At 45.1% G+C, this 14,571-nt stretch overlaps 1 protein-coding gene across 2 annotated transcripts in view; it reads left to right on the top strand.

Moving 5' to 3' along the window:
• Positions 1-983: 983 nt before the first annotated feature.
• The window catches only part of nlgn2a (neuroligin 2a), a 129,609-nt gene continuing 116,021 nt past the window's right edge, over positions 984-14,571 (top strand). Inside the window, exon 1 of one of the 2 annotated variants that reach the window (XM_057027097.1) lies at positions 984-2,037. The gene's annotated coding sequence lies outside the window, so the exon portion shown is untranslated. The remainder of the gene's footprint in view (positions 2,038-14,571) is intronic. The other variant, XM_057027096.1, reaches the window with a different exon arrangement.

Here is a 14,571-nt window from a genome sequence, read left to right on the forward strand (position 1 = left end):
ATAGAAAGTCTTGAACAAATGAGTGAGACCAACACACAATTCCCTAAATTAGCAGTATTGATGATTTTAAGACATTTTGATTAATTTCTTGCCTCTCTGAACAAAAACATCTGTTTTAGAAATTTAACTTTATTCTTACATGATTTCTGACTTCTCAATGGATTCTGGTGCGCTAGCTGTTCATATTTTCAAGCTCGGTCCCCAGCGAGTTCAGAACTGAAGAATCCTTCTGGAAAGAAGTGAAACGTCTCCAAAAGAGAAGAAAAACAGTCCAGTTGACAGAGAAGATGACCGTGGATAACGATGACCTGGCGGCTATTTAGTTGTTCCGGTTTCTTATTTGCCGAATTAATAGAAATACATTTTTTTGTTTCTAAAATCTAATGGCAGGAGGTCAATTGAATTTGTTATGCACTGCCTGTAAATGTTATTTGATCGATAACGAATATAATGCCAACATTTTAAATGTCTGACATTCAAAAATGGAAAAAAGCTGCTAAAATCGACTTTCACGATAAAATTGGGGCTTTTAAAAGGGATTGTTACCTCCCAACTGATTGCTACCCACCCTTTTGCCACCAAGGTTGGACCTGCAAAATAAACTGCCAGTACAATACGAACCCACAATACGTGAGTAAATGTGGCACGGCTGCCAAAAGGCTCTGTACTGGTGATTAGTATGGACATAATCTAATCTCACAGAATATCATATTTGCCACTGTGATAGCTCTATAATACCCAACTTGGCACTCAGAACACTTCCATGATATTCATCCCACCATGATTAACATGGTTATCCTCCTATAGGGATTACCCTGACATGTTCCCCGAGTTTATAGGATAAACTATAGGCTGTGTGTGATGGATGGAGAGCAACCAGGGTGAGTATGGCTGAACAGTGATGGGACAGTGGTGTCGGGGGAGATGGGTTAGTATCCCTTTAACGTCATCTGACGTCACACTGATGCAGATCTGCACGGCTGGACGCGAGCGTAGGAGAGGAATACCGAAAAGAAACTCCTCAGCACTAATTTCTCTCCACATCCCCCCGCGGTAGAAGATGGAGAGCGACACGTAGTCCGTTTAAAGGAGCGGATTAATACCTGTTTGCGCGACTGACAGCGCATGAATCGGCTGTCATCGGAAGGAGCTACACGCGGCACAATTTATTATAGCAGGGGAAAAAAGGACCATATTGAGGTCAGGGGAAAGCGTTGCTAAGGCGACCAGCTTGCTGGGGAGGACACTGCGACGCGCGTCACACGCCGGGGGAGCGAGAGCGCGCCTGCGAGGCTGCGTAGGTTGCGCGCGTGTGCGACGGCGCTCATCCGCGCGGCAGCAGCAGCGGCAGAAGCGGCCGAATCTTCCATAAAAGACCATCAGAGGACGGCGCGGCGTTCGGCTCTCTCACCGAGGCAAGACTGGAGCAAACCGGGACTCCCAGCGCTGCCCGGCGGCGTCGGGGCTCTCCTTGAGGGGAATTATAAAGGATTTATCGACGACGTCCCAGAAAAGAAAGACAGACAGAAAGAAAAAAAAAACCCTGAATAGTTGCGACCATTGGCCAACACAGGTGACACTTCCCAAGGCTGTCAAATCCACCGAGACAGCGCACCGGCTTGGTTTTAGTAAAGGCGCTGATAAAAACAGCTTATTCCCGAGGCAAAGCCGACTGACACCCGAGAAATTAATGATTTTGCCCTGCACGAAAGGGACCGAGCCGAGTCTGCCTGCGCGCACCGGGGATCGCGTTATAGTCTGTTGTATTTGGCGTTTAATGCAGTAGAACCAATTGAATGTTGCTGTTGAGGCTGTCATCAAGTCCCACCTGCTGGCTGTTGGATTGAACGAAGTTGTGCCGCTGGAGGACATTTATTCTCCCCCCCATTCTGGGGCTGCCAATTGATCGATTTTAGTCCGACCAAAATTAATGTGGTGAAACCAAGGACTTGTGGAAGGGACGGTTCGGCGAGGAGACCCTCCAGAAATTAGTGGGATCTGTCATCTCCACAGCACCAGCGGATCACACATTAACAGGTACTGTCACTTCAGTTTACGCTCCGGGGATATTCCATATGTGTTCCGATAAACTTTTAACCATTATTTTACCGTGTTTGTAAGCGTGCAGGTGAGATCTGCACACCAAGCATTGCAATTCGAAATTTCAGGGTTAAATTGGGTTTGTGCAAACTATGGCCAGTGCTTATGGTAGTTAAATAAGACAATAGCCTTTGAATTGCACCTGGAATATCCTATCAGTTGTACAGTTCTATATGTTATATGGGATATATATATGATATAAGTATGGGGGTTCTGGTCTGACCTCCATTCCCTTGGAACAGTGAAGATGCACCCCCCATACTCTGAGAAACAGGAACCTCCGTTCTGCCAGTCAGAGTTCCTTCCTCTGTCCTAAAAACAGGCAGAATATGTCTCGTATCAATCAAAGCCCCTGGCCGATCATCGGCGCCAGATCAGACGTTGCATGTCTTCCAGCTGCTGTGTGAGAGACGGGGACGAATAGGACCGCAAGGCAACATCCTTCCCATGAACCACCCTGTGTTACAGACACGAAACGATGCTCACGGTCACAAAAGTCGTCTTTCATCAGTCGGTTCACCCCTCAACCGGATTTGTGCATATTTTCATGTGGCATGAGCCCAGAAGTCTTGCGGAGACCGTGAGAGCTTATTCTCCCAAATGCTGCTGTCCACACAGAACACACACACAGACATCCTCGCTCGCTGGTTGGCACACACACACACACACACACACACACACACACACACACACACACACAAACACACAAGCGCGCGCCACAGAATGGGGTGCATTTATATGCTGTGGTTGCTGTCGTGGGGGCATTCGGATCGACGGGGCCTGTTAGATGATAGAATTCAGCAGGAACAAAAAGACTTCTGTTCTTATCTGCAGCAGCAAGAAGGGAAAGGCAGCTCGGCTCCTCTCCCTCTTTTCGGCCGGGAGAGTTAGCATGCTCGCGGAGCCAGACACGGTGATCTAATAGTGGAGAATTTGAATATAGTCAGGGCAGAACAGTGACACCGCTAGTCCTCGCACATGCAGAGTAGTTGTTTTTCTCACATTGGCCAACGGGGACCTCTAAGGATCTGTAGAGTCCAGGTGGCAGGGTAGTCGAGACTCCATCGAGGGGTTTAATTAAAGCATAGCCACAGCACTTGGAAACTGAGAAAATGCAAATAGTCAAGTCCTAAACATGAGCTATTCTCTTGGTAGAGGAAGGCAGGTGAGTCCTGCAGCCTTGTAGAATCTGTGTATATATCAATCCACATGCATGCAAAGCCTCATATAAACATCGCTCAGCACCATTTATCTCTTTCAAGGTGCAGCGGCGCTGGAGGCAGCGGCGTTCAAAGCCCGTCGACTGGGTAGATTGATGGCTGCTATAGCGCGGGCCACTTAGCAGTCAACAGATGTATGCTCGGTGTCTTTGCAGGCCATCCCAGTCGGGGTGCGCTACGTCCATTTAATGCTACTTGTTTGGCTCATTATTCCTAGAGGTGAGTCGAAGACAGCAGCAGCGCTAATTTTGGTTGAGAGGTGTCAAGATTGTCCAAAAAAAGAGAATAAATGGCAGCTGATGTGTTGACGGGGGACTCGACTGACAAATGCTGGTGAAATTAAATGTTTGTTTAACAAAGTCAGAATGAATTAGTAAAGCCAAGGCTGGCTGAGCTCACGGCCCCTCTGGGAGGCACTGTTGCTCAGATCTGCCTCCTCGTCACAGGGAGCCTAGGAAGCAAACAATGTGTGTCAGTTGTCGCTTTGAAGGTGCAGAAATGGGTTTTTGGGCATGTTGGCGTCGCTTCTTCTCCCCAACGAGGGGAAAATTTGCCTCTCATTCTGGCTGACAGCTTCAAATTCAGCAGTTATTGATGGAATATCGGAGAATGTTTGGGACGTTCAAAGGGTTCGTTCAAGAGTGCTAATTCAAGAGGCACTCCTGAACGTAAACTGTTTGCATCTCTCCGTGGGAATATGCGGATCACGATGAGATGTTCAGTGTTCCTGTACTGTTCCTGTTGTTCTGTCCTCATCTAAGCTACAATAAACCCAATCACCCGAGCCTGTTCTACTCTGCAGTACAAAACAACGGGTTACACGGAAGAGGTCTATATTGGATGCTCTTTTATCTACAGCGCGGCTAGATAATTGAAACACGGCACTCACAAATGGGTTATGCTTCCCTCTGCTCCACACGTGTGTTCGAACCAATCTAGTTTTCTTTATATGGTATCATCAGGAAGCAAAATTCTAAGAGGAAGTAGTTTATTTTTTACAGTTTCAGAAAAAAGATCCCTTTTAAACGGGAAAAAACCTTGTGCCGAACCAGATCGGACCCTTCCGCTGATGGCCAAGGAGGGTAGAGCAGGAAGGTAGGCAACCTAGAAGGGCCGAATAAATACATAAATACATCATCAATCAAAATATGTTGGCACTGGATGGGATCTGTGCATCATGATGACAAAAGCCTGCGTGGTTTGTTTATTGCTTTTACGTTTCTTTCTTTTGTTTCCCTTTGCATTATTAATTTATTTCAATTCAGCCTTTCTTATTCAGGAGGAAGATATGTTGTTGCTATGGCAGCATCCGTTTGGGAAGGATGAGCACTGGCAATGAGTTGTTAACCTGAAGCTAACCTGTTTTCATTGGCGTACATTTGCTTGAGAGCTGGGTGAGGATGCATTCGCGACGACCAGGTTTCTGTGAAAATTGAAGATAAACACCAGTTTATTTAATACAATCTGCAAAGCTTGTGCTCCACTCGGTGCTCCATTGCCTCTCTAAGAGGAACACCTTGGTTACATTAGTCCAAAAGTTTAAATAGAGCGCCCGGTTATACCTATATTTCTGCTGCAAGAATGTAATGTATTTAAAAACTGTACACTTTGGTCCCAACTTAAATCTTGTTTTAAAACGTCCTACTGATAATCTGGTCAAACATTTGCTGGTAGAGGCGTGTATATGCTCCAGCCATACACAAACTAGCTTAGGTGCTGTGGAGGTAGCCTGGACCCTGGAGGAAAACTGCATTAATATCAAACCGTAAAGGAAGAAAGAAAAGCCCAAAAAAAGAGCTACAGCGAGTACTGTTGCAAAGGGGCCATGCCGTATCACCTAGCATCTACCAGTTAGCCGGCTGTATATTTGGTTGGTCCAACACGAGAGGTTAGGAGAGATATTTATTATTAAGAAGGAATCAGCCACATTGGCATTAAAAGATGAGCTTTGATGTAGTCTGAGATGAGTACGCTCATCTTTTCTCTGGTCTGTCCCTTTGGGTAACCCTGCATGAGCTCTTTGCTTTCATGACCTCTGAAAAGAGACAAGGTATTCGAGCTTTGGTTAGAGCTCAGCCCTCTCTTCTTGCCTTCAGTTCTGCATCTTGTTCTTGATATATCAGTGTATTGTTTTTTCTCCCCTGATGTTTTCCTGACACACTCCGGCCAAACATTTATTGCTCTCTCCTCTGTTTCTCTTCGAACCTCCGTATCGTCGATCAGCCTCGGGCGAACACCGCCGCGGTGTCCCCAGTTGGCCTCATTACGGTCGGATCAAGGTCGAATGCTCTGACACGTTTTGATTGAAAAAACTTCACTTCCCTGATCTCTAAATATCAATGTCAGCCTTCACATCGCCAGGCACCTCCCACCATCTCCCAGTTCGAAGCAGGCACTGACCACAGGCCAAGATCGATGACTGATTTTTTTTATCTCTTCGAAGGGATAAAAGCCAAAAAAAGTCTCTGTGATGTGACCAAGAACACCTGAAGACCAGCGCTGAACTGCTCTGCTCTCAGGTTTCACCTTCCGGGAGGTCAGATGCGGTCTGAAGCAACCTCTTTGGACAGAAAGCCCGCAAAGATTAAAGCCACCCCTAAGTGATTTTATGAGAAGACAATTCAGTTTCTGATACAATCCCAGTCACGCTCTGATTCTGGTTAGAAAGCATGATCCAGATTTGATAGAATCAACCGCAGTGGAGTCAGCAGCAGCCAGGATTAAATACATCCTGCTTTCTGGCCAATCACGTTGACTGACAGTGAGAATCCGTGCGGCTCAGAGCAGAGCGGCTCATCCCTCCGGCAAACTGAGTGGCATTCCTGTATTACTCTGGGGCATCCATCAGAATTCCACCTGGGTGCTTTGTTTTTGCGCTAAATACCCCCTGCAAGGCTTTGTAGCCTGCGGATTTGACACAAATCTGCCTGCAACACAACTTTGCAGACTGTTTTGTTTGTCAAATCATATTCATCAGTGCCTCCCTGCGTGCTTACAGCGTTCCTTAAAGAAAGTGAGTTACGGCGTTAACTGAATCTCAAGGTCAGGCGGAGTCACATCCTTGTGAGCACTCTGCAGTAAACCCTCAGCATCACAAACAAGCTCAGGGTCAGCAGGTCTGGAGACAGGCCTCCATTCGTCCTGCCGCTCCACTCAGACATGCACACGCAGGAGGGGGAAAATGTGCTCGGAAAGTCAATCGTCCTCACGTGTCGCAAAGCTACTGAGCGAACAGCAGGGGGCTCCACGCTAAACTTTATTTCTGGTTCAGAAACGTGATATCCAGTGTGTGCTGTCACTCCAGCATCAGCCGAGGCCCTGACAACTAATTGTAAGCAGACTTGTTGAACTGTGATGCCGGCAAACTGAGCAGCATCTGCAGTAGCTGTTTTGGCTAGCATGCCAAAGTGTCGTCATTGTAGGCTGCCCCGTATACTGATCATTATAAAATGAACACATTCCCTTCTCCGGCCAGCTAGTTCGATATAATGATCCCTGGTGCTGCAGTAGCCATGGGGTGTCCTGCTGTACATTCAAGGCTCTTTCCCTTCTGATGGCCATCTGTTGACATAAGTGATGACAGTTGCGTTGGACGCACGGTGAGACATGTCTGCTAATGGCAACACTTATGGATGCGGAAACACAGTTACATGTGACGGTCCCCCAGTGAGTCTTGGGGGACCATAACATGTAACTGAGCATTACAAGTGCTGCCTAGAAGGACTTTCCACTGTAGCCTCTAACTGCTAATGTGCAAGGGTGTATGCACCATGTCTTGCAACAGCATTCCAAGAAACGCTGCATCTTTGTAGAAATGGAGCATTTCCGGTACTTCTGTGTGCTATCTAGCTCCAGTTGTTACCTTTTAAGGCTGCTGGACTTTAGCCGTCATACGGCGGATGCTAATGACACCAGTAAGCCAGGGTGAATTAGGATGTCTCTTCACTGACAGGCCTGTGTTATCCATCCTTGCTGAGTTTGTGTGTATATTTCCGTATGTATGTGTTGTGCGTGGCAACAAAAACAAGCATGACAGTGATGAATGAGCACCCGAGAGGCAGAGTCACAGCATCGCGCTCAACGATGTCGGGCAGGTAATGATCCTCGCCGTTACTGTCACAATCCGCAAAGGCAGCGTGAACCCACCAGGATGCGGACAGGTGTGAAAAAAGCGACACACATCACAAAACACGTGGCTCCGAACGGTTCGGCTATTGTGGAAGCGTTCAAGAGCGATCTTTCGCACGCCTTTCCCTTTCGATTGGCTTTAAGCAAAGGCGCCCCGCTCTTGTTTTCTCTCAGGATGTGGCATATGTATTCTCCATCCTTCACGGGAAACAATGTGTGTTGTTTGAATCATTCATCTGTGGCTCTTCACAGTGTCTCTCAAGGCTGAAGTGATTCCTCCGCTGACAAATGGCAGCTGGAAAGAGTGGCTAAATTCCAGCCTGTGTGGATCGCTTTGGGGCCAAAAACCCTGCCTGAGCAGATTTGATAATGCGGAATTAAGTACACTTGGGCAGGTAGTGGCACATATCCCCAGTTACACAGGGTAAAATTGAGTATCCTGAATTATAGGACGTTTTCCTGGCTGCGTATTTCTGACACCCTCAAGCTTTAGTGTCTTGGTGACACTGGCTCATCGTCCCTGAGCAGTGCCCTTCACCTGACCCATCGAACTGTCAAGGAGGTAGAAGAAAGAAAAAGAAGAAGCAAACTGGAATTAGCATAGGAGAGCAATGTTTACAAAAGGCTATATGTGTAGGTATCAGCACACCATTAAAAGAAGAAACATGGGGTGTCAGCACCTTAATTAGCCAGAGTAAGGTGGTGTGACCTTGATCGGATGCTAGTGCTAACACTAATGAGCGCAAAGACGGGATTGCAAGGATGCTAGTGCGTACGGCTTTTACGAGCAATGGCGGAAAACGATTGGATGTGGAAGCAACAAAAGCTCTGTTTGCGCTTACATCAATCAGCTCCTTTCTTTTAGGGGTCTACTCAGGAGAATTGAATATATGAAACGGCACGGGAAGGGTTTGTGATACAAATGGGTGCGAGTCAGCAGGTTTCACACATATATGCCCGCTCTTCTTTTTTTCCATTCGGAGGAAAACAGGTGTGTGTTCGGGTATTGTGGTTAACGGATTCATAGGTGCCGTTTCATCTCCTCCGAAATTTGTCTAGAGAGAAATCAAATCTTTTGGATAAAAAAAAGATCAAAATAGAGTGCACTGTCCATATCTTATTTAGCAAGGGTCTGATGAATCTGAAGAGGTGAAGGCGCATTGATTGGAGTAGGCAAGACCCGGTCATAATCATCATTAACATGAAATGAGAGAATTATTGAAGGGTCTCAGTCACTTCACTTAAGCACACCGGATGGTGACTCTGGATCTTACCTACCCAGTTGTCCCATTATCCATCCTTTTCTTTCCTTTTTTTCATCAAACGCCCACTCTGTTTTCTGCTTTCTCCACTTAATTAACCCATTGATCACAATGCTAATAAATTAGTGCTCCAGGAAGCTCTCCTAAAGCACTCTTCCCCCTCTCTCAGACCTCTTACCCATAACCACAATGTCACTGGTCATGCCCACCCCGTTCCTCCCCAAACAGGCCACCATGGTTCAGAAAGAAAATGGAGAGGCCTTGATGTTGTCACATTCAAGCATAACTATTGATGAGAAGGGATCTAGGTTTTCATGAGATATACAGCTGCCTTGCACGATTAAATGTGGGAAGTACCGTCCCTCTTGTGTGACCCTTCGCCAAATTCATTATTGGCCTTTTTACTGCACCCCTCTCGTGTCTGTAAATGTTTTGCTTTCCTTCCTGTCTCTCTTGGTTGACCTGTTCTCCAGCGCGGAGTGCCCGATGCCCGCTTAGAGATTTGCCCAATTAGGAGGATCTCAGTGATAATTATGGAAGGAGATCCCTCTAATTTCCTCTTTGCTGTATTTTTTAACTATTCATATTAACTCTGTGTGTATCTATGTTGTAGTTGTTCCTCCTTTATCTTCATCTGATGGCTAAGAGATCTAACCATGAAATATTAACAGTTTGTTCTGGAGAAAAAAACCCAAACATTTTTTTAAACATGTTCTTATGCTTTTTTATGTCTTATCCTTATTTTACTTGATACTTTTACTGTTTTACTCCCTCAGTTCTTAGTTTCTCAGTTTTTAGCTTTTACACCTTTTATCTTATTTACTGTTTTAGTCCTTCAGTTTTTAGCTCCGGTGTTTCCTCATGGTGTTTCCTCATGGGGGCCTGCCAGGCTGGGAGATGTTTCCGGTCTACCGCTGGGGGTGCTGTCCCGTGGACGGCTCTGGCCTGGGTGGTTAGGGGGCTCTGTGCCTTGGTGTGGAGCCTCCGGTCTCTCCGGGTCGGGGTGGTCTTTGTGGTGGTACCACCTGTGGTCACGGACCGTGACCTCCCTCGGCCTGGTGGGCCCCCAAAGGTGGCGTCTCCTTCGCCTCAGGTCTCGGTGCCCAGCCATGTCTCAGCTTGTTTGTGTGTTTGAGTGTGTGTATGCATGTGTGTGTGTATCTGTGTGTATGTCCTTTTTCTTGATTCACTTGTTTCTCTTTGTTGTTTTTATCCTTTGTGAGGCACTTTGTGCTACCCAGTGTATGAAAAGTGCCATATAAATAAATAAAGATTAAAGCAGCTATGCCGTGAAAACCATGTAAATTTGCCCATATTTCCAGAACAAACACATCAAAATCAGCCAGAACGCAAATCAGTGTTTCATTTTGTTGACATACTAGAGCCAGATGCTTTTAGATTAGGAGTTTTCAATTCCTTTTTTAAAGCACTTGCCAGACACGAATTGGCAAATAATGTCAACAGCCATAAAGAGGTCTCATTTTGATCATGTTTTCAACAACACAATATTGTATAAATCGGGCTGTGATTGCGATACGAAAAAAAAAATTGAATATCTCCAAATATAGATGGTTATAAAAGGTTAGCATTTGAAAATGCTACCAAGATGATTTGCAGACAAGAGTTTGAGGGAAAGCTTTATTTTAAGAAAGATTTATATTGTAAATATGAGTAAAAACACCAAACAAATGACATCATCATAAGTTGAGTTGCCCCATTGTTACATTTTGTTGAAGGAGAAGGAATTGTCCACACTTGGACATGATAACGTTGTACAGGAGAAACAACTTCCCAACTACGTATAATATAACATGGTGAAGATTTAGTACATTTAGAAGTAACCTTGAGACAAACCACCCACATTTGAACTTCAGATCTTTTCTTCTTAATAGTCTGAATGCACACTAGTCATAGGGGAAACCTATGACATTTCTTCAATTTCTCAAAATTGAATGAAAAAAGTGTACTTTTACCTTCCATATCTCACCTTAATCCATCCTTGATTTTTGGTATTTCACTTACTTCACCAAGTTTTCATCCTTACCTCATGGACTGTCAAGGGCAACCAAATGGACCCAAGCTGAGGACATGTGTCATCTGAGGTATGATTCAAGATGGTTGAACATTTAGATTTAGAAGCTTCCCTCTCTGAGAATTCATTCCTATCCTGTGATCTCCCGCTCAGGCCACAGCTAGGCTTCAGAATTTTAATTGAGCCACAAGCCATTTGTATGGATGTGGAAATCAGTCAAACAGTAGAGGGGGAAGCATAGAGAGAAAAAAAAGAATCTTGAGCTGGAGATTTGTGCGAAGGAAATATGAGCCCGGCGTGCTCTTCGCCTTAGATCCCTCCAGCTTACTGGTACTCCATCAGCACCTCTGGCAGGTAAGAAGTGAAGCAAACCCAGTTGGGGGTTCATCTCCCGGAGCTTCAGCAGCACCTCCGCAGAACCTCGGAGCACGTCTCTTCCATTTTTCAGAACAAAGAAAATGTTACTCTGAAGGACACACCCAGCACCAGCCTGTGCAGGGTGGAAGGAGGCATGTGTTTTGTTTTTATTCTTTCTCAGGGTCTGCAGTCAGGAGTGTGGTCAAAGCAATTAGAAACAATGGAAGTGCCCCTAGTGGCGTTTCATTAATAGAGAAAAAAGAAATAGTCCACACAAAGGTGCAGATTTCTTGCAAAAGAGAAGACCCCAGGGTGCTGTAAATGGAATTCTAAGGTAGCCCTGAGCCCTAAGGGAGAAACATTTAAGATGTTTTTAACACACTTAAGTGATTTGGCATGTGATATGACACTGGCCATCTGTTTATGTGTCTTTTTTATGTCTTTTAAATGCTTTTAGGATTTATTTCTTTAGATATTGTTTAAAAAAAAAAAAAGTATGCAACGGGAAGGTTTGGCACAATATTGCCTTTGAAGGCATGCTAGCTGCATGCACTGTAAAACTGTCCAAGTCCGTACGCCTCGTGTGTAACACTTATGGCTCAGCAAGTCACGCTCGTATGAGGTTTTCTAGCCCCGGGCATACTCCACTTGAACTGTCACCACAGCACACGAGTGGATATGTTTCAGGGAATAATTTAATCCGCCTGGTGCCCTCTATTGCCCAACAGATGGAAAACTGTTACATTTACGTGGCGCGAGCCAGACTTCAAGGTCAGCCGGGACATATGAGGATTTGGAAAGAGCTGAGTGCGATGCGCGTTAACGAGCGGGGTTTTAGAGCGAAATAGTTCCCAAAGGTTCCAGAACTAAAAATATTTCTCTCTTGTGTTGTGGGCTGAGGGGAGGACAGTTGCAGGAGCACATGTTTTTTTTCCTAATAATCATGTTTCATAATATATTACTACAGAACTGCAGCCATAACATTATGACCACTAAGTGGTGAAGTGAGTAACACCAATTATCAAGTGGGATATACCGGTATTTGCAATCCTTTGGCTCACAAAGGTGATGCATTAGATCTGATTGGGATGGCTCTCTGAAACTGCAGCTGATCTGCTAATTCACGTTTGCCTTAACCTTAACATCACACACATGACCCGGCACACATGCTTACCTGGGAAGCATCACAATGCACTATGGGAAACAAAGGCAAGCTATGCAGGGCAAACCTTGGGTCCTGCCATCAATGAGGATGTTACATTGACATGATACGTTGACACGTACCACCTAGCCGAACATTGTTACAGACTGTGTCTAACCGTAGCTCTCCGTCTTTCATGGAAAATACAGTTCCTGAGTTTTGGGCCAGAGCTTTTGGCCTCTTTCAGCAGGATAATGTGCCCTGCTACAATGCACAAATAGTTCAGAAATGGTTTGAGGAGCACAACAATGAGTTTGAGGAGTTGGTTTGGCCTTCGAATTCCCCAGATCTCAATCCAACCTTCTGTGGATGATGGACTCTGTCCCTCAATAGGTCAGGGCATAACTGGCAGCAAAAAGCCGACCAACAGTGGTGATATATGCCGGACAAGTGAATGCTCTGATTTAAAACCCTACAATAGTGTAAAGAAACATAAAAAAAAACCCTATATGTTATTTATATCTTGGCTGTGATGCAGCTTGTATATAGCTTAGAGCTGAGACCTTCCATCTACTGGACCTTAATCCCTGCTATTATCCTCAAAATGGAAGCAGTCAAGTGGTCGCACCACCGCCGTCCATCGTCACGCTAAATCTTAAACAACTCCAGACCATTATTTTATCTCAAACTGCTACGCGATGGGTAGAAACCTTGGCTCAAAGTAGGGAATCATCATTTACCGGGCTGTCTGAGGCCTGATGGAAAAGATGCTCTCACTATTATCTGCTCTTTGCATCCTATTATGAATGTGAAGTAAAGCGCAGTCCACACACAAACAGGCGCTTCATACTGAGAAACGCAGGAAGAAAATTCCCCGATCTTGAAATGTAAACAAGCCACATTTGCATTTTAGGGGGGGGTGTTATTGTGCAAAAGGCCAAAGAGAGTTCCACATCCCGCAGTGCTCACACAGCCTCAACAGTTCCACTTGACTGCTTTTTGCTAGCACATACTGTATAGCAAGTCGTGTTTGGTACACACACGACGTGCACACCAAATTGCATCAGTCAAGATCTTTTAAAGAATTTATGAAGAAACAACTGCTGCCCGAATGCTTTCAGACCCAGACGGCACATGTCCTGCATCCAAGAAACTCGTTCAAGCTCGTATGATACTTTGTTATTATGTGGCCATAATTATGTTACACTACGGTTGTGCGTCTGTCATGGAGACTGACACAATGCATATGTGCCCACAGTGAACCTTCTGTAACCTCGGTCTCCATGTTGTACAATTCAGCCTGGACTGATATGTGTAACCTCCAGCAACATTTGGAAGATGCCTGTCGTGACAAAAATGTGTAGCAGAAGAAATGTCCGTAAGGTCGGAATAGACAGATTTTGACTACTGGCAGTGGAAAATTTGTTTCATTATGTTTCGTGTACAGTTTCTTCAGACGTCAGAGTGCGCTGGAGATACTAGCAGATAAAGGTGTGAAGCTGCACAATCTCCGGCGTCATTTTTGACATCGAAGCATCATGTTGTGTAGCATTACGAGTTACTTGCCATTACGAGCCAAAGATACCATTCTGCAATGATGGAGGGGAAAAAAAGGGGAAAATGTAGGTAAAACATGCTAATAAGGGTGATACTATGTTCAATAACAATTGAAAACGTCATAAACTCCGTTTAAATACATGATAGTAACAATAATGGAAATAAATGCTTTGTTTTTGATGATGTTAAAGATTAACAGCGCTTGCATCGTAGGAGACAGTGATGAAAACTCAGCAGTTTTTTTAAGAACCTTCTACCTTTTACAAAAGCTCTTTTATGTCAGCTCTTTCACTCATAGGTTGTTGTAAACACACACATTCATCAGTTATTGTCTGCTAAGTTATGGTATTAAATTATTTAGCTCACCGTCCTTTAGGGTTTCAGCCAGGGAGAAAAAGGGCCCCGGGTGGTTGGTGCAGTACAGCTCCACCTCCACTGGTGGTCAAATGGTGCTAATTGTTTTCGGTTGTGTACAGACACGTGTATTTTTACAGTACCTCTTAGTACTACAGCTAAATGTTCTGTGTGTTTTGTGCTTTGTGCCATAACTGTCACTTCAGTGGCTGATGTTCCTCATAAGGCACACTGACAAGTTCACAGCTATTATGCCTCAGTACCTGCGTCGTCAAGACGAATGTTAGCTTCTCTCCAGAAAGGTCGCCCTAAGTAGCCTGCGCTATCAAAACGCATAAGTCAGGCCTTCAGTCTGACGTGAAGCAAAGTGCGATAATCTGACTACAAAGGACGGTTCTGGTTATCTGCGTCCCTCGCTTT

This window comes from Takifugu flavidus, chromosome 3 (genome assembly GCF_003711565.1).
Source record: "Takifugu flavidus isolate HTHZ2018 chromosome 3, ASM371156v2, whole genome shotgun sequence".
In the NCBI taxonomy this organism is placed as follows: domain Eukaryota; kingdom Metazoa; phylum Chordata; class Actinopteri; order Tetraodontiformes; family Tetraodontidae; genus Takifugu; species Takifugu flavidus.